The sequence below is a fragment of the Anser cygnoides genome, chromosome 9 (assembly GCF_040182565.1).
Source record: "Anser cygnoides isolate HZ-2024a breed goose chromosome 9, Taihu_goose_T2T_genome, whole genome shotgun sequence".
NCBI classification, from domain to species: Eukaryota; Metazoa; Chordata; class Aves; order Anseriformes; family Anatidae; genus Anser; species Anser cygnoides.
Window position 1 is genome coordinate 14,976,453 of NC_089881.1, and position 19,660 is coordinate 14,996,112.

Sequence of the window (19,660 nt, forward strand, 5' to 3'; positions counted from 1 at the left end):
GAGCTACAAAATGACTGCACAGTGTCAGAGGATCACAGGAAATAACATAGAGTCTCTCGGTGTTAAAATCCAGACCTTGTATTTGCTATGTGCCAATTTTCCTGTGTCACCCAAAGCTATATACAGTATCTTTCCACAGGGCAGTACAGGGCTTTGTCCTCCTTTGTTTCCAAAACCTCTCCCTTAATGCCAGATGATGCCCCTCATTCTTGATTTTAACTTAGGAGAAGCTCCTCTGTTCCACATCTGCAGGATTTTATTTAACAGTGTTTATCTAACAGTACCTAAGGGCTGGGAAGGACAAGCAGACTGTACAAATAATTTTTTCTTTTTGGAGAGAGAGTGTGTCAGTCTATGTATGGCTATAGCCTCGTGCCCTTCTTATCTCCCCAGTAATACTCCTTGTGCCAGGACATGTGATGTCTGGATGGATCTGACCCTGCAGGAGCATGTGAAGATAACTTAGACTCTGACTTGGTCAGCACCCTAAACACTGTTTTTGAATAGCTGAGGGCACAGATGTACTGCATGCATGTCATTAGGACAATAATTCCCAGGTCCAAAAGAGCAGATGGGCCCCAAAATGAGGCAGCAATTGATGCAGATACCCTCTCCTTCACAAAGAGGTCTGTGGCAGACATGCTGGCCAAGCCCCTACCTGACATGTCCAACTGTACCTACCCCATGGACACGTCATTCAAACACAGCAGTGATTATAAGTCAATGTATTGGAGAAGAAGGGGCTGCAAAAGCAATGCAAAGCCTGGGAGCAGTCTGCACAAGGCTCTCTTGTGCACAGTCTTTTACCCTAGTCTTAGTATGAGTGCATCACCTCCTCAGTCTATAGACCTCCTGCAGTCTATAGATCAAGCTGCTCCTCAGTTCGTGGTCCCTCAGTGCTAACACAGACAGATGTCAGCTACAAGGCAATAACATGGGGAAAATTGTGGTTTGTGATATTTTAATATCCCGGGCAGAGAATTATTTGCTGTTTAGTGTGCTTTAAAATGGTCTCCTTCTGGATGATTGATAGCTTTACTGCTCCTGGACAGAATAGCAAACAGCCGTGTTGTTAAAATAAGAGAGAGCTTTCGGATCATCTCAGGGCAGCGTCTTGGCAATCCTGGAGCCGTGGTGGGTCATGGAAAGGCTGAGGGCTTATGGGGAAGATTTGCTACCTGGTGCAGGCACTTGCAGCTGTTTAAAGTTCATGTAAAAAAGATCTCACCATTGATTATTTAGGCCAGAAAGGCCAGATGTAAATCATAGCCTTGCCACTTGTGTAGCAGACCCTCACGACGTATGACCAGCAGTCAGAGATGAGCTTGGCCAGAGGTGCGTAGCGGGACGATGGAAGGGCTGCTGCGTTTTGCTGGAATTTGACGTGCCAAAGCTGTATTTACATGATGCAGCAGAGAGTTCATCAAGAGGCTGGAGACCAGGTAATCAGATTCTATACATGTTTACTTCCTGATTGTTTATTCAGTAAGGATCGCATCAAAACCCCACTGGAGGCAGTGAGAGAGTCCTGGTGACTTTGCTGCAGCCCGAATCAGGCCCGAAGCGTTTGCAGTTCAGGCTGTGCTGTACTTCGTGCAACTGGACTTCGGTGCCCATGCTTCCAGCAGTCTGTATCAAATTAGGAGCTCGCTTTTGAATAACGGGTTCGTCAGACATCTAAACCAGTCCGAGGGCAACCTTTTGTAACGTGGTCCACACGGCTGTCCTGCCTTCACCCACACCTCTTCAGCAGAGCCATGACCCTGGCTCACCCACTAACCCCCCAGCTTCGTGGCCCAGGTGGAGGAAAGCAACGCTGGTGAGGATGGCAGAAAAGATGGAGCTGCAGTCTAAGAGAATTGGTGAATTCTGAGGTAAAACCTTTCCGCGTCCAGCTCCACACAAGCCAAATAAAGATGTGCGCCCTGGCAGCTGGCAACATTCGCTACGTGTAAAGGCACCAAAGGGTGCCATCTGTCAAAGCCAGGCCATGTCAGATGTGGAGTCAGAGCTGGTTTTATTGTCTGTTGATTGCTTGATAATGAAGATCCTTTGTCTGGTCTACAGAAGATTGAAAATCTAAGTAATATTTTTGGTGAAACATTATTCCTCCAGTGAGAAGAAATACAGTCTCTGATTTGTATTCCTCTGACTTGAAATCATTCATTTTAAATGACTGTTTGTTCTACTAATTTACAATCTGGGCAGGCATGGAAACAATTTATTTTGGTCAGTGAAAGGAGCTGAACTTGAGTTCGTTAAGCGCATGTACGCTTAGTTGCTTTGGGATGCAGCACGACTCCCTGCTAGAAGGAGATTTCTGGAGTGGCAAGAGCTCCTCAGTGAGCTCCACGAAGATCTCCTCAGCAAAGGACCTGTTCTTCACCTTCACTGGGCTTTAGAGCAGACCCGCTGATAGCTGTAAGTCAGATAAACAGGAGGGCACAGTCAGTGCCAAAGTGACTTTCACAACCATCCCTACACGATGCAACCCAGACACTGAATCGGTATTCCCAGAGGAACGCTGTCCAACACGGACCTTCTGGATGAACTCTTCCCGAATGGGGACCATGGGACCACTTGGCTCCGAACCCCGACGTGAGCCCTCCTCCCTGCTGCAACAGAGTCCTTGTGCTTCTGCCAGCCTCATCAGAAACTCACTGCTGGAAACATGGAAGCTCTCTTCCAAAAATCCAACCCATAAGGATGCAGATAAAATAAAATTTGGACATCTCTAACGATGCTACTATCCCAGTAGATAAATTATTAGTATTCAGTGCTAATTATTTTTGCTATACCCGTGTCTGCCCTGCAGCGAACTCCCCAAGACAGAGTTCTGATGTCTGTTAACTTTATTTTCCCTAATGTCTAAGCAACCCCTTTTTCTTTTTTTTTGAAAAATGCTTGCTATTATTTGAAACAGACAAGGAATTGGTATTGAACAAAAGCCGCATAATGTTGTCTTTCATGATATACTCAGCAATGACTTGGACTACGACAACGTTACATGAGGCAAGGATTTGTTTAAATAGCTTTCATTCTGGTTTTCCACTGAACCTCAGTAATAGTGCATTAAATATGTGTAGTTCGGTACCCCAGCACAGACATTTTGTTCTGTAACTCAGAACGTTTCATCTTACCACTCTGAGGATTCCTGCCAGTTGGCAGCTTTGCACATGTGCTAAATTGCTAAATTTTCAGCATTTACCCACTTATCTAGTTTGACACAGCATGCCTGCATGAGGCAGAGGGATTTGGGCCTGAGAATACAGGCACGGACTTCCAGGGTTATAGCCACTTAAACTGGTGCTCTGCAGTCAGATAGCATGGCAGCAGGCCCCTTGCAATTAAACTGATAAACAGCAAAATATGTTAGGAGCTGGATGAACTGAGACCGCGGCCACCTAGCAGCAGGGTGATTTGCAAGAGACCGCACCGTGAAGAGGAGCCATACACAAAGCCTCCCTGGTTCACTGCAGACAGATCATAGAATCATAGAATCATAGAATATCCCGAGTTGGAAGGGACCCATAAGGATCATCAAGTTCAACTCCTGGCACTGCACAGGTCTGCCCAAAAGTTTAGACCATCTAAGTGCACAGTCCAATCTCTTCTTAAATTCAGACAGGCTTGGTGCAGTGACTACTTCCCTGGGGAGCCTGTTCCAGTGTGCAACCACCCTCTCGGTGAAGAACCTCTTCCTGATGTCCAGCCTAAACTTCCCCTGCCTCAGCTTGACACCATTCCCGTGGGTCCTATCACTGGTGATAACGGAGAATAGGTCACCTGCCTCTCCACTCCCCCTCGCGAGGAAGTTGTAGATTGCGATGAGGTCCCCCCTCAGCCTCCTCTTCTCCAGGCTGAACAGGCCAAGTGACCTCAGCCGCTCCTCATACGTCTTCCCCTCTAGGCCCTTCACCATCTTCATTACCCTCCTCTGGACACTCTCCAACAGTTTAATGTCCTTCTTGTACCGTTGTGCCCAGAACTGCACACAGTACTCAAGGTGAGGCCGCACCAGCACAGAGTAGAGTGGGACAATCACTTCCCTCAACCGACTAGCAATGCCATGCTTGATGCACCCCAGGATACGGTTGGCCCTCCTGGCTGCCAGGGCACGCTGCTAGCTCATATTCAACTTGCTGTCAACCACAACCCCCAGATCCCTCTCTGCGGGACTGCTCTCCAGCGTCTCATCGCCCAGTCTGTACGTATAGCCAGGGTTGCCCCGTCCCAGGTGCAGGACCCGGCACTTGCCATTGTTAAACTTCATGTGGTTGGTGATCGCCCTGCTCTCCAATCTGTCCAGATCTCTCTGCAAGGCCTTTCCACCCTCATCCAAGTCCACAACTCCTCTAAGTTTGGTGTCGTCGGCAAATTTGCTCAAAACACCTTCTAGTTCTACATCCAAATCATTTATAAAAACATTGAAGAGGACTGGCCCTAATGTGGAGCCTTGAGGGACCCCACTAGTGACCATCCGCCAGCCTGATGTGGCCCCATTTACCACAACCCTTTGAGCCCTGCCCGTCAGCCAATTGCTCACCCACTGCATGATGTTTTTGTTTAGCTGTATGCTGGACATTTTGTCCAGTAGGATCCTATGGAAAACCGTGTCAAAAGCTTTGCTGAAGTCCAAAAAGATCACATCAGCTGGTTTCCCTTGATTGACTAGATGGGTGATCTTATCATAAAAAGAAATCAAATTTGTTAGGCAGGACCTACCCCTCATGAACCCGTGTTGGCTGGGACCAATGACTGCATTATCCCCCAGGTGCGCTTCAATAACTTCAAGGATCATCCTCTCCATAATTTTACCAGGCACTGACGTGAGACTGACAGGCTAGGGTCTTCTTTCTTACCCTTCTTGAAAATTGGCACAACATTTGCCAGCTTTCAGTCCAATGGGACCTCTCCAGATTCCCAAGATCATTGAAAAATAATTGAGAGAGGTCCCGCGATGACGTCAGCCAGCTCTTTAAGCACCCTGGGATGAATCCCATCCGGACCCATGGACTTGTATGGATCAAGGTGGAGCAGCAAATCCCACACACATTCAGGGTCGGTTGGGAGTTTATCATTCCCACCGTCATAGTCCTCCAGCTCAGGGTACCCTGGGTCCCAAAGCCCATCATCAGTGTTGAAGACAGAGGCGAAGAAGGCATTAAACGTCTCTGCTTTGCTTATGTCATTGTCTGTGAGGAGACCCTCCCCATCTAGTAGCGGACATATGTTTTCTTTGGTTCTCCTTTTTCTGTTCACATATCTAAAAAAACCTTTTTTATTGTCTCCCACAGACATGGCCAGCTTCAACTCTAGTTGGGCTTTGGCCACACGAATTTTCTCCCTACAAACACAAACAGCATCCCTGTATTCCTTCCTCGTCGCCTGACCCTCCTTCCAGCAGCCGTACACCTTCTTTTTTTGCCTAAGCTCCAGTAGAAGTTCCCTGGTCAGCCAGGCCGGCCTTCTGCCCTGCTTGCCTGACTTCCGATATTTTGGAATCGCCTGATCTTGTGCTTTTACGAGGCAGTGCTTAAAGACTGACCAGCACTGATGGACACCAGTGCCTTCAAAAGCAGTTTCCCAGGGGACCTTGCTGACTAGTTCCCTGAGCAGCCTGAAGTCTGCTTTCCCCATATCCAGGGCTGAAGTTTTGGTGACGGTTTCCCTTCTGTCACCATAAATTCTAAACTCAACCACTTCATGGTCACTATGACTGAGATGGCCGCCAATTGCCACATCTCCCACAAGACCCTCTCTGTTCTCCAGCAACAGATCTAGGAGGGCACCTTTCCTAGTTGGCTCTCTTAGCACCTGCACCAAGAAGTTATCATCTAGGTGCGTTATGAACCTCCTGGACTTGCTCGTGTCAGCCGTGTGGTGATCCCAGTTGACGTCTGGCACAAAAGCCAGTCTACACAAAGCCTCCCTGGTTCACTGCAGACAGATCATCTCCTTCAAAACTGAAGAGTGAATTCATGCCATGCTCTGCACCAGCTATCCGTGGGTTTGAAGTGAGGTTTGGTCCCAGACCAGAAAAGCATTTGTCTCTGTGTCTTGGGCCCAGCTAGGCCGGAGCAGCCATTACCTGCTGCCAGAGCTGGGGCTGCCCCTCGCGCTCACAGTGCCGTTCACCTGCCCCTCTCTGGGGTCAGTCGAAAGCACTAACCCAGAAGACAACGACTTGCTGGTGTAGCCCCTGACCAAACTCACCCCAGAGGCAGCCAAGAGCAGGCACTGGCACGTGGGACAAGAGCTCGTGTCCAGCAGTGAGGAAGAACCTGGCTGCAGGCCCGCGGCTGTGGGAGCAGGCAGCCCTTTGGTCACCTCATCCGTGGTGTCAAACCACGTCCCCAGCACCAGCTGTCCTCACCCCAGGCACAACAGCTGGATCAGGGGGCTGTGGAAGATTTCTAGCCACCACTAGATCAATGAGAGACCCAAGGCCCTAGGTTGGCTTTTGCTTTGAACCAAACCAGGCCTTCCTTCCTCTGCTGGCCAGTGTCAGACATGAAAATTAACAACAATCCATGAACACAAGCACATTAAAGCCACGCAGCTACGACGGATACACAGAGACAAGGTCATCTCAGCACAGATGGCTGCTCGGAGTATTTCTAGCAGTGTTTGTAACCAACCAGCCCAGAGACAGCCGGGGCCACCACGGACCCCCAGGTCCCCCAGCCATGTGTCCACAGGCAGTCTGCAGAGAGCGATACATGACGGCAGCCTGCTGACAGCCTGCTCGGCCTTCCTGACAGCAAATAAATGGCCTGAGCTTTGTAGCAGTGCTGTGCCAGGCTGCCAGCTGTGCTCTGGGTGCACCAGGGACACGGCTTCAGCCATGCCCGTGCTGACAGCCTGGCCTCAGAGCTGGGAGCAAGTCTGGTTCTGGTTTAAATACATAAATAAGCAAACAAACAAAATCCAACCAAACTACAACAAAAAAAGCCCTTTTTATTCAAAAGTGAAAGAGGCTTGTGGCCAAAATTTCCCGTTTTGCAGCATTTCAGAAAGCTCCAGTCTTTGTTCTGGACTGAAACTCCAGCCCAGTTGGCATGAGTCCCGTGGGTTTCAGGGCAGCTCTGATTTCTTTCTCCAGCTTACAGTGCTGAAAGCACTGGCTTACGGAAGGTGAACAGCTTCTAAGAGATGGGCTGGAGCCAGCCCTGGCCTCCCTTATCACTGTTTTCCAGGGCTTTTGGTGCAAGTGGCCAGCAACTAGCTAGCAGGGGAGGGCACCCACAGTAGAAGCAGAGAGCCGAGGACTGCTGGAGACAACAGCCCCTGGAACAGCCAGGTGGCTGAGGTGTGCAGTAACGTCACAGTGAGACTGCCTGTAAGATGCTCTGGAAAGGAGTTAACTACACTTCTACTGGACTCTTCACCTTTGTGATAATCCGAGATAGTTATCCTCCATGCAAAGCAGCAGTGCTGTGTCTCCCCATGGTAAATAACAGTGTTTTACTGAAATTGAATGAAATAGCACTTCTTTTGTTGGGTCAAGCTCCTGAGCTGTACAAGGGGAAAACTAACAAATAAAATAAAAAAAAATAAAAAAAAAGCACATTGCTAATAAATCTGCTGTTCTGAGCCTTCCCAACCTGCAAAGGTCTGGATGCTGCAGTAAATGCCAGCTGCCTCTGGCAGCCTGCTCCCAGCCCGCCTGCCCTTGCCCACCCTGAGGGGAGCAATTCAGCCTTGTGCTTGCTATGCAGACCCCAGAGCAAGGCAAGCTGGGCCCTGCTCCCAGCCCTCCCTCTGCTTTGTGATGCTGTGCAGCTCAGAGCCCTTCTCTGAGCCTCAACCCCCCTACCTGTACCGAAAGGACAAGCCACCGGTCTCTTTGCAAAGCTCCAGGCACGCAGTGCAGCAGCAGGGAGAGGGAAGGACGAGAACTCTCCTCGCTGCTGCTCTGTGTGCAACAGCCTGAGCTTGAGGGATGATGAGAAATGGGCTCAGGCCTCCTCCAGGTCTGGTTTTGGATGCAAACACCCTCTTTGCTGAGGATGTAGAAATCTAAATATCCGTCCTCCTGTACTGCTGCTTGTTTTCCTACAGTGCCAGTGAAAAACGACATTTTTTTTCATTTGAAAATAAAAGTGCTTAGCTGGCAAGAAAAGCTCCATTAAAAAGGCAATGGAAGCTGTCACATCTGTACCGCCTGAACACCATCTGTCTCCCAAGTTTATTCTGAAAGAAAACAAATCCCATCCAGTTCCCATGCCATATATCAGTAAAATGCTTGGCGGTGGCACTAGGAGAAGGAACGAACACATTTCAATTAGACAATAGCATCATAAACCACCAGCTCAGTAAATAAAAACCTGGAGGTTAACATTTTTAGAGATTAAGTAGTCTGTTAAGTAAAGTTTACCATGGCATGTTAGGCTTTTTGTAATACATAGCTGTGTACATGTAGCATCCAAAACACGCTTCTTGGCTTTCCTATCAGGCTGTTAGTTTTGCTTTAGAAATATGTGACTGACTCTGAAGAATTACCTGAGACTCGTTTGGAGCTGCAGACACCTGCAGAACAGAGATGTCTCTGTAGCGAGGGGAAGGACAGCAGAGTGATGGAAGAGGAAGGCAAAAAGGCAAATCTTATCTCTGCTCAAGTGGCTGGTGACCAGTGCTGGAAACAGAGGGTAACTGCTGCAAGTGGGCTAGTTGCCATTCACAAAAACCTAATTGCCAGGATACATGGAAGCGGATGCCGGGGTAATATCTTACTGAGAGAGTCCTGAAGTATACACATTGCCACTAATTTCCAAAACTGTATAACCACTACAGATATGAGATAACTTACTTCCTTCTGTCCCCAAAATCTCAAACTGGCCTCACAGATATTCTGTCCTGGCAGGATGGAGGGGCAGCCGAATACACAACAAGCCTAAGCTAAGGGCGGATCCACCGTGCCTTGGCTGGTTGCACAGACAGCGTTTACAGCTAAAGCAGAGTGAGCCTGGGCAGGCTTCAACTACTTCCCAACTCAGCTAAATGCCTTTAAGATAAAGCAGTACAAACAGTCAAGAAAGCTACTCCTGCAGAGTGCTCCTGGGGGAGCAGGTCCCTGTGTGCACAGGCAGGTCTCACACTGCTTCTGAGAGACGTAGTGTCCTCTGCCAGCTTCAAGTGGCTGCTCAGAGCTGTTGTCACTGTGACCCTCTTTATGAACAAGCTTTGGGACAGAATTTTTTCAAAGCACCTCGGGAATCTTCAGCATAAAAGCCACCGGCGCATTCACGCTGCAGTGGATGGGGCATCACAAACAACCCCTTGGGAGAGCCAGAAACACCGATCCCACCTTATACTTTAGGAAATGAGCCTCAGACAAATGCAGTTTCACAAAGATGCAACTTTCACAACCCTCCAGTAACGAGTCCAGATCGTCTTGGTGCAAGCACTCCCAAAGAGCTGCTGAAACCTCCCGGCTGCTGAAACACCCCGGCACTGCTGCGCTCTTGCTCCTGTACTGCCAGTTCTGCTTCCTCGTTCCTCCTGCTTTTGCATCACTTTCCCCCCCACGTGAGCTGAGAAATTATCTCAATTATTCCAGCTGTTGTGCTGCACCCTGCGCCGTGCTGAACATAATCAAAGCTAACAAAGCATGCTTTGCTGGCTCCATTGTAATCTGGCACTGAAAGCAGAAGATCCTAAATGAGCAGTGCTTCAGATGATGTCATACTCAAGGGAGTTTGGTGGGGAGAGAGGAGGGAAGAAAAAAGAAGCAGAGCTGTAGATTTTACATGGCTGCTTTTTTTAATCATTAAAAAACTTCAGAAAGTGTTGATGGGATGGGATGGGAAGAAGTCACGGTTCTGGGAGTGCATCAGTCTCGGTATCTTTTTGATACGCAGCATTCTTAGAGAAACATCCCCCAGGACACCTCAGATTATGAATGCAGATTTACCTGGCGCTGTGCTCATGCAAAGCCCTGGATAGCCCTGCAAATTAATTCCCTTATACTGACACAGGCAAGATACAGTCTTGCACTTTAAACACCATGATTAATACAATAGTGTCTTGCAGGCATCAATTTCAAACAAAATGAAAGAAAAAGAATGAAAAGACTGTAGAGAAGACCTCACATTATACACACTCCCAGGTTATTTCCTCAAGCAGAGAACCCACCACCAGCTCCAGGGTGGATGATAATAAAGGCATACTGCTGGCCATAGCCCTAGGCATAAAGTCCATCTGCCCACCCTGCCTCACCCAGGCCTGCTGCAGTCAGTGCACAAAGGAGCTCTCGGGAGCTCACCATGGAGAGGGAAAGAGGAATGGAAATCAGTTGCCCAACGGTCAGCAGAGAAGGGACTGATCCCAATCCAGTGTCCACGTGGTGAGAGCAAGCACTGGTTGAGCTGGAGCAGTGGCTGAAGATGCTTTGCACTTGGGCGTGCCCTGGCCCTGCTTTTCTAACTGGGCTTACCTCTGAGAGCATCTGCCAGCAGGTTACAGGTACGTGGTCCCATTCCACTTCTACCTTTTTGGCAGCTAAGTCTCACTGCAAGAAACTAAGAATACCCCACATGCCCGTGAAATGGCATTCCCCTCCCATGGCTGTTTTTCCAAGTTCTACTGGGGGCTGCCTCACCCCAGGTGAGAACAGCTCTATCAGTGTGAGACTAAAAGTCTGGCACCTTGGGGACCCTAAGGACGTCTCCAAGGAGTAAGAGAGCAACAATTTCCTGAATACCACTGATCAAGACTCTCCACATCATGGCCCCACTCCTAGAGACTTTGAAGACACTTAGTGCTTTTGAAAAATTCATGGTGGCATTCGCTATCTTTTCCCAGATGCTGCAAAGGCCAGAAACTTTGCAAGTTTTCCTGCCGCACCTTTTCAGCAGGCTGAGAAATATTTGTTGGCTTCTCACAGTTTATGTTGACCACAGCAAACTCTTCTCCATTACCATCCTCTAATACTGCATCCGGAGATGCACATTCCAGGGACACTGAGAGCCTTACAAGTGCAGAATAATCTCCCAAAATCTAGGTACAAATTGCCCAGAATGAAGAAGAAAGCCCTCTGTGTGCTGTAGAGCTATAGTACACAGCTGAGAGGCCAATCCCCCTCTCATACAGAGCAGCATTAAGCATACAGTCAGCAAATCTGGGGCAAAGTTTGTGCACCCCTCTGCAAGACATCATGCAAAGGTGATACCCACGTGAGCACATGGATCTCTCACCCAGCACCTCAAGGGTTAATGTGCCACAGCAGACACGAGGTAATCTCTGAAATGAGGACAGGCCTCCAAGAACAGATTGATCCAGGGTTGCCCTTTGGTTCCCAAATGCTGACAGACAGCAGATTGATCACTGTGGGGTTTGAATTTCTCTCCTGACAATTCAAGCAGGCGAGGGCCGGGAGCTCTGCAAACACATAATCTGTGTCTGGCACTCGCTCGCTCCACGCTGAACAGCAATAAAACCTTTTCAGCAAGCTGTTTCTCCTCTGGTCAGCTAGTATTCATGTCCAGCTGAGCTCCTGGGGCGATAAGTACAGCAGCCCTCCTCCTCTGAGGCAAGTAAGTGAGACATACTGTAAAGAAAAGCATGGGGTATCAGCACATCTCTCCCAAAGGGGCTGCCAGCAGCTCAATGCCACAGTCCCTGTGAACTAAACATGAGGAATAAGGGGTATTTTTTTTCCAGGGAGCCTCTGCTCCCTCTCTGCCATCCTCACTAGTAACTGATCCATTTTTTGTTCCTCCTTCCCCCTGGCTCGGTGTCCAAAGAGCCGTGCTCCGACGCAGGCCCCAGCAGCATCTTTGCTAATTCTCAAAGTGCCACCTACAGTTTGTGCGAGTGCATGCGTACGAGCACATGCATTCAGAGGCAGAGACATGCTATAAATATATATATATATATACACACACACATAGGAGTACTGAGAAATGAGCGAACCAGCCCACAGCTCACATATGAGAGGGTAGAAATCCACCTGGAAATGCTTCTGCACTTCTAGGGAAGGCAGCAGCGGGTCCTCTAACTACTGGGAAGACTGGGAATGAAATAGGTGGCTCTGGCTGCACCGGGTATGCTTTGTGAGTGGGCCTCGGTCCCTAGCTCAGCAAGCACAGGGAAAGGGAGCTGGTCACTGCTTTCCTCCCTGACCAAGTACAGCCCTGGATCTGGCAGTACCAGCTCCCCCGAGGCACCAGGCAAATGTTGGCAAGTGGGAGCAAGAGCTAGCGGGGAGCAGAGTGATGACTTCCAGAGTTGCAGTGATTTAGCAGTCACCACCAGCACCTTGCCCCATGTCCCCACTAACCAAATGACACAGAAGAGCCCTGCATGATGGAGAAGGCTTTTCAGAGAGCAAGGCAAAGGATGTGAATGCAACAGCTGAGACGCTTGGGATTTAACCAGAACTGGCTTTCTACTTCTTTCTTTCTTCACTTATTTTCAAGGAAAAATATCCAGGTTTATAAGAAATATAAAAGGTTTTTGAACAAAACAAAACATAGCAAAACAAAACAAGCCTGTTCTTTACTCCCTAAATATGATTGAAATATATATACATATATATACTTCAAATCATTTTCTTACAGAGGTACTTTAAGAGAAATAAAAGAGGGCTTGACAGGTCATATATTCTACAGCTGTCAGGCTAGTTGAGATGCTCACAAGCGCCATCCCTAGATCCATGGGAAAAATAACAAACAAACGCTCTCAGGAAGAAGCTTTCCTTGGAGATTTTCCTCCCGCTTCATCTGGGTATTTCCACTCTGTTTCCACTCACAGTTTTCCTTTTCCTTGGGGTTTTATTCATCCCAGAGAAGGCTCTGACGAACTGACACCATCGATGAAAACAACTGGCCAGATGTCAATCAGTGTATGGGCAGGCATCAAACAGCCCCGTGTTTGCTGAAGACCCTGGTCCTAGCAGGAAAACCACCCGCAGGATGGAGCAGATGCTCACAGAAGATCCTGGAGAGGCTTGAGTGCTCTGCTCTGGAGCTGCTCTTCCTCTTTGCTCCCTGCTCCAACCAACCCCAGAAAAAAAACACCACCACGCTCTGTTTTGACATGGACACACTTGAAAATAGTTATTTACAATGATTTCACTCTGAGTGACAAGAAAACAGGAGCACAGAATGGTTTTTAAATGCACCCTGTGGCTAAAAGCCCAAAAGCAGCTGGCCTCTGGCCAGGCTATGAGGATGAACAACGATATTTTGGGGCAGAAGCGGCTGCGAGCCCAGCTTCTTCCTGCCATTATTTGACTCTTTGAAATGTACTTAAATGGAGAAGTTGTTAACTAATTGGATGTCTTTCAGTCTGACTCTTTGCTTTGGCTCATGATATAATAGATATACAAACAGCGCATCTCCAATACCCACTTCAGCCATCAGTTATTGCTCTCACCAGCCTTTTTTTTTTTCCTGTTTCTTTGTTGTAAGTTTAAGCCTTCTGTGGGAAAAGGAAGATGGAAGACATTTCTTCCTTTCTGTGCATGAGAAACATTTTTACTCTAGATTTTAACTGATTTCTTGCCTTTTTAAGAAGTAAACAAAATGTTAGAAAGTCAAAATCAAAGATGAAGTATTGAGGTTGCCCCAATTCCTTGTTATTTTTCCAAATCTGATTTTAATTTCTGTTCCAAAACCCCAAGCATCATTTACAAATCTGCAAAACTATCACAGAAAAAAAAAAAAAAAAGCAACCCATAACATTTGCACAGAGCCATCTGGAAAACTACCGTGTCTGCTCCAGCTCCGAATTCAGTGGCTCAGACCTGGCCTCCCCAGCCGTGGAGGCAGGAGCCAGCTCCGTCCTGCAGGTGATGGGACCACATTGACTACCCCAGCAGGAGGCCCGGTTCCTGCAGGGCAAGTGGCCGCAGTGGCCTGGGACTTGTCCTGCACCGTCCCACGCTGACCACGCACAGGGCACAGCCTCACTGAAGGCTGACCCGACACCACCAAGAAGGGCAAGGAAAGCTCCCTCAGGGTGGGCCTGGCAGGATTTGGGCCTGAGCATTTAAACGGCTTCTCCTGGGATAGGCTCTCAGCACTGCTGAGCAATACAAGGATAACTAAACAGGCCTTTGATTTATTATTTTTTTTTTTTATCTGCAGGTGATTCTGTATCTGGCAGTTCTTTGCCAGGCACTCTGCTCTCCCGGTCTTTTCCTGCTAGAGAGACAGAAATTTGGTGGGGGTGGAGAGAAGCAAATTGAAAATGCAAAAGGAAAATTTGACCAGACTACTCCCACTCTTCAAAAACTCATGTATGAGCGAGCTGGCTAGATGGGAGCTTAAATCCCAGATGTAGATAGAGTCATGCAGCAACATCCTTATTTATACCCTGCCTCCTTCCCTCCCCCTGCCTCTCAGTTTGGAGCCTCACGGCCACCCACCAGGCTGCTACAAACCCCAGAGAAAAGGGGGAGTCCTTGGCCAGGGATCATCCCCCAGACTCACCACCACATGCCTGTCTGAAGGAACTGCTGTCCTTGCTCTCAGGAGCTGAGCCAGCCTGTCCTGGGAGCTGCTGCAGGTGAAGCCACGCACGCGTAGCTGAAGGTCCCCGTGCATTTAACCACAGCAGGGTGGGGAGAACTTGCTCAGCCCAATTGTTGCTGCAGAGCTGAAAGGCACAAAGACAGAAAAATAGATTTTGTGGAATGCCTAGCTGCCCTGTTTCCGATGAAAATGTGGCTTTTACAGTCATGCTGCAATGCCGTAGGCTTCTGCTGAAGCCTCCTTTCAGCAGTCTGTTGGAGTGGGTGAGGACAGGAGGGTAAGGGAGTTCCCATCAGTTTTCTGAAACCAGGTGTCTGAGTAGTGTCAAACAGGGGACAGACTACAGAGATGTCACAGAAGGGACAGAGCTAGCCACATGAAGCTCCGACAACACAAAAGGCCTTTTGTTCTTAGAGATCACAGTCAGCTAACCACGGCAAACAAGCCCAGAGGAAGTTAGACTTCATTAACTCCAACTCTCACACAGGGACTCGTAGCGTGCTGCACTTTGTGAGACACCCCAGCAAAAAAGCTGGGTGAGAAAGTAGGCTGGAGCTCAGGAATAAAGTAAAAGATCACCTGCAACAGCTTCATCAAAAGGAAAATTGTGGTCCAGTGCATTTGGTGACCTGGATCCAAACTCTGGCACGGCCACGGAGCTGCTGCATGGTCTTGCACAAACCCCTCACCCAGAGACAGGAGAGCAAGGTCACGGTTCCAGGGGCAAATTTTGCATCAGAAGGAGCAGTCTCCTTTCACTGCCTGCTCAGAACTGATGGGCTGCCTGAGCTGGCTTTCTCCAGCAGAGATCAGTCTCCTGATCTGCCCCACTCGTGGAAATGGCTCTCTGGGTCCGTGTCTGAGCTGGATTGGGATCTTCCCCGTGCCTCTTCAGACACTCAGCAAACATGCTGCGCATACAAGCAGTGCATGAAAACGTATGTGGGGAGGAGTGTGCAAGGCTGAATATGCAGGGGGAGAAGAAAGGAGAACATGAGAAGCCAGACATCTAACAAAAGAGGAGGAAAAATGATCAGGCAAAGCAGTGAGATGAGAGAGAACTGTTATTAGAAGCAAGAAGTGAAAAGAGGCAAATTAAACACTGGTTCAAACCACAGTAAAAACAGCACAGGAGGAAAAGGAAAAAGAAAACACCTGCAAAGGAACCAGCCCGGTGCTTTGCAGGAGGTGCTATCACACTCACACACCTGCTCTGCCAGCTCCTCACGGAGCACAGCCCGGAAATTCACTGTAGGGCAGGGGGGTCCCTGGGCTGCCCCCCTGCCAAGCCCCCAGGCCTTCTGGTGGCTGCAGCTGGACCAAGATATCGAACCTGGGGGCTGGTTCTTGGTCACTGCGCTTAGTTATCTGCAGCAAATATTGAACTGAAGACAAAACAAAACAAAACCTTGGCAGATTAACTCTTTGGTTGATATCTGAGACATCATTACTTCCCCTCATCCACAGAAGGAAGTGGGGCTTGGGCCACTGTGACTAAATACAGCTGAAAGCAAAAGTTAAATCCGGAAACATGATTAATTGGTCCAGAGTTCTTCATGTAACGGTCTCAGGTGGGAGCATTTCTAGTAGGATATCTCAGCAGGTTGTTTAAGATGAATCCAAATGTCAGTGTACCAGCTATTTGCTTTAACGCGAACATAGGTCCTTCGGAAAAAGAGAAGAAGCTGTGTTTATGTGCTTGTGTGTTAACAAGTGAGTTGGATATTTAGGTTGGAGATGGAAGCATCAACTAAAGATTTCTGTGTTGTGGTTTTATAGCTAGGACTCACACTCTGGGCTTCTTAAAGAGCACTAGTTTTACTCCTACCCCAGCCTCCTCTCCTCCTGCCACTGCAGGCTGCGTTGCTGCTCTGCCTCGCGAGTTCTGTAGCGACGTATTTACTGATTCAGCTGGCAGCTGGGGAAGGTTGAGCTGACCTTGCTGTGTGCACGCTGTCTGGGTAGGGAGCCTTCTGGGGACCGCGTGTGTCTGGCTAGCACGGCCTCCCCACGCGGTAAGCCTGCCACTCGCCGGAGTTAATATTCACACCCACTCGGTGCGGGGCTTGCAGATACCCAAGGAACAATTAACCTGCCACGAGTGCTTGTTTCATCATTTCTTATTCAAGGTGTTGACAGGAAAAATTGCATTTTCTCTTACTTGGCTTAGAAGAAGAAGCACTGAAGTCTACAGGTTTAGCAATTAAATGCTTCCTAAAAGAAATTCTCTGACAATGAGTCCTGCGAACAGCCTCTCCTCACCCTGTGCTTTTCATGCAGGGAGGAATTTAAATTTCCCATGACTTGTACCTGTGAGGAAAATGCCCTTTTAAAACCTACTGATGCCTAGTGAGTGATGGAGCTGCTTTGCAGTAAGAAAGAAACAGTTAAAAGCAATGCATTAAATCCCATGACAGAGCCAGACCTGCTGTCTCTGATTCCTTTGAGTTAATCAGCACATTGCTGCTGCTGTAAATCAAAGGCAATTCTGCAGTATGACACCATGTTATTTAGCAGGTACTGCCCTGCAAAGGTAGATGCACCTAAGCAATAACTGTGAGAATTAATTCATTGCTTATAATCTCCCAATGCTTTGTGTATAGTCTAATTAGTCAAACACATTATTTTAACTGACATATATAAGCTAAGTACCAAAGACACATATGTATAGACATAGACTGTACATATGTACATACACCACACATACATATTTATTGCAGTGCACAAGATGATGGAATCATTGTTATAGCTTGTATAAGGCTGGACGCTGCTTTCTATATCATGCTAATGTCTGTTTGAAAACTACAGGCTATTAGCCTTGGCTATTCTAAATATATTCTCAGCTCTTGAGGAGCTGCAAGAAAGCAACTTATATTCAAGTTAAAACTGTTCCTCGGGAAATATTCACATTCTGAATAATGTGATTTTTCAGGCCAATGTAGCTGAAAGAATTTGGAGCAGAAGAAATACATATGCAAAATAAAAGACTGGAGAGCACCCTGAGAATACTTGTATTGTTACCTACCAGATAGGAATGAAGTATTAGTGTATGTTATCATCATTGTATGCTTCAATATCATATCAGAAATGAAACAAGGCTTACGGTTGTAGAAGGGTTTTGTGATTATTTTTTTTCTACAAACCCACAGCTTACTATGGATTTGTCTACTGTGGTTTTTGCTCTTTCACTAGATGCTCAGCAGCAGAAGCATGGCTTTACTGAAGAGCCAGAGAATGGCTGAGCAATTCTTTCTGGTTTAGGATTCCAAGTCTTTTCAAGAACTAGGTCCAACCCAGCTGCATTGCTCCCTTTTCTGCAGTACAGGCTTGTGAGTGCTTTAGCTCCAGTATGTATGCTCTGAGCATCAGGAACCACAGAAATGCCTTGCAAAACCCCGTGGTGAGCACAAGATGCCTTACTCTCAGTGAAAGTGGGATCAACCGCAGCTTTCCTCATGCAACAGTGTAATCCACACTCCACATGAACCTACCTGATCCTTTACGTATTGAAGACCAGAAATAAGCATAGCTATAGAAATGCTGTGATCAGGAGATGGCTCGCAGAGCACCTTTCCCTGAAGTCTGGATAAAGCAGTGGATTTCAGCTACTGAAGCCAAAGACTTATGGCTCAAGGAAAAAAAAGCAAGTTTTGTTTTGTTTTGCTCTCTTTTTGCCAACTTTACCTTCAATCAGTGCCTCAGGTATTGCACCAATTTCTTAGGCCCCTGACAGGAAGCACCATGAATGCTGAAAAGAGTGGGAGCTGAGCTAGCAATAAATCTTTGATACAGCAGCTGTCTGAGGCAATTGGCAAGTTTGTAAGTACTAATGCTTACATATCTGTGCTCTGTGCAACTGCGCCGTGTATGCACGTGAGCAGCAAATTCCATGTTAGAGCTTTATGTAGATATATACACCTTATATAAACACACAGACCCAGAAGATGTATTTTCTAACATAACCCGCAGCTATCCCATATGACCTAGATAATTCAAGGGCAGGAAAGCTACATAACACAGTATCTTTGCTGATAACAAAGCAATAATCCCCTTTCTGAGAGGAAATGACAGGTTTGAAATTGCCTTGTGTTCCCAGGCTTTAAACTTGGCAGCATGTCGGTTCTTGTAAATGTTTCACTCCAGAAGAGCCTGGCTATCCATTATTAGCAGCTAATTCACTGTCAAGCACGTGGGCAACACTGGAACACAGGCAATGAGGCACCAGCTGTTAGGCTGCTGCAGCTCCCCGCATGTTAAAGATCAGGGGATTTTCTGGCACAGGAATTTACTCCATGTATCGTGGGTCACTATTCTGATGAGTACAGTAATTTGAGCAAAGACTGGGCCTTGCACACCATCTCTTACCTGTTGAAGGTAAAGCCCCACTGTCACCTGTCCCATGGCCAGTGGAAAAAGAGCTTATTTTACAGTAAAAAACATGGGGAGAGGAGAAATGTGAGTGCTTGAAATTCATGCCAGCCAGAAAAATCACTGTTGCACTGGCTAAAAGTAGATGTGCCTGCTCGACAATCTTCCCTGGCTGCTGACTTGAACGGGGCATTCTGGTTGATGTTAATTTCTCATAAACATACAGTTCAATTCTTCCATAAAGCTTTTCCTCCCCCCCCCCCCCCCCCCTTTTTTTTTTCGGTAACCAAGTAATTATCACTAATGAACAATTACAAATAACCTTATAAATATCAGCATGCTCTTAAAAAGGAAATGAATAAGTTCATTGTACAGCTTAACTGCCACAAAAAGATTCAGTCAGTTCTTCTATTTATAATGGCATCTAGCTTAACTAATTAGCATCCCTAACATTTGCAGGCTGTTCTCCAGTAGGATCCAAAGACCCTCATCTCCTGGTCTGGCCCTGGATAGTTTGGATCATACTTGTCTCATAAAGTCTTTCTTCTGATTATGTCCTCAGTAAATCAAGATTATCTCATCTTTTGACCACATCCTTTTCCCACTGCCAATGGGAAATTGGCAATTATTCTGCGCTGCAGTAACATCTGGATATACACAAGGCACAATGACAAACAGCACCAAAATTCTGGCCAAACTCACCATCGTCGCAAGTGCTCAGTCCCATTGGCTGTATCATCTCCAATTGCTCTGCAGAGCCATCAGAGATGTCTCGAGCCTTTCAGGAGGCACAATATTAGATCTTTGCCTGT

At 47.5% G+C, this 19,660-nt stretch overlaps 1 long non-coding RNA gene across 3 annotated transcripts in view; it reads right to left on the reverse strand.

Annotated features, from left to right (window-relative positions):
- Positions 1-1,837: 1,837 nt before the first annotated feature.
- LOC106047603 (uncharacterized) overlaps positions 1,838-19,660 on the reverse strand; it is a 138,946-nt gene continuing 121,123 nt past the window's right edge. For all 3 annotated transcript variants that reach the window (XR_007168350.2, XR_007168348.2, XR_007168349.2), the window contains exons 3-4: positions 14,439-14,604; positions 1,838-2,419 (exon numbers count right to left, since the gene is read on the reverse strand). This is a non-coding gene — a long non-coding RNA (uncharacterized lncRNA). The remainder of the gene's footprint in view (positions 2,420-14,438; positions 14,605-19,660) is intronic.